Source organism: Myotis myotis, unplaced genomic scaffold (assembly GCF_014108235.1).
Source record: "Myotis myotis isolate mMyoMyo1 unplaced genomic scaffold, mMyoMyo1.p scaffold_m19_p_32, whole genome shotgun sequence".
NCBI lineage: Eukaryota > Metazoa > Chordata > Mammalia > Chiroptera > Vespertilionidae > Myotis > Myotis myotis.
Window position 1 is genome coordinate 1,608,960 of NW_023416338.1, and position 1,115 is coordinate 1,610,074.

Consider the following 1,115-nt stretch of genomic DNA (forward strand, 5'->3'; position numbering starts at 1 on the left):
GTCTCTCATGTAACATAAATATATAAAATAGAAAATGTTCCTCCGTGTGGTATCTAAAATTACTAGTCTTGCCCAGCCAGCATGTTGACATTTGGGATTACAGTCTGTTGTGAGAGACTGCCCTGTGCACTGTGGGGTGTTTAGCAGTATCCCTGACCTCTACCCACTAGATGCCCACAGCACTTCCACCCCCAGGTGTGATGGCCTAACCTGTCTCCAGACATTGCCCAATGTCCCCTGGGGGGGAGCAGAATTGCTTTAGGTGAGAACCACTGTACTAAAGCGCTACAACAGCCTTCTGTGGTTCACAGGGAGTATGTGATGGAGCTATTTGGACCCTCTGCTTCCAGAGTCCACGCTCTAACCACTGTGTGACAGGGCCTTCCATGTGGCCTTGGTCCCGGGCTCTGTCCTCTGAGAGTTCAGCACTGCTGGGGACTTGCTTCACCTCTCGGCCCCATCCACCAAACTAACCAGCCCCAAGGTCAGACCTCCCACCTGGCTGGCTCACCTGCCAGGCACTAAGTCTGTAACTGCATCCAGAATTTATTTTTGATAAATCAAAAGACTTTGGAATAGCCATCCTGGGGAAAACATCTGCACTTCCTTTCTTCAGCTTTTTAGGGTTTTAACTTTTGAACTCATTGTTTCCTCATAGCTTCAGGCTCCTCCGTGTTTGACCTGGCCCCTGCCTGAACCCAGACAGTCACACCTCCCCTTGAGCCCGCAGCCCGTGCCTCAGTTTCCCCAGATGGGCTGGCAATAATAGTTGGAGCCTTTGCTCTTTCTAGCCTCCTGTGGCTGTCTCCCTCACCCCCACCCCCCCACCCCCCTCACTCCCGGCCTTTGACAGATATTTCCTGGGCATCTGGTTTGCTGGGCCCTGAGGAGACCGAGGAGAGTCAGAGGCCAACTGTGAGTCCTCCCTTCTGCCTGCCCACTTGCCCAGGTCAGCCAGCCACCCACCCACCCACCCAAGAATGGTATCTCTGTCACATCCGGAGGTGGGGCTGACCCTGTCTGGACACACCCGGAGCAGAGGGGCTGGCCAAAGACAATGATAGGATCAAAGGAGGGTCAAGGTGGCTGGCATGGGGAGGGTGGGGTGGGAGGAG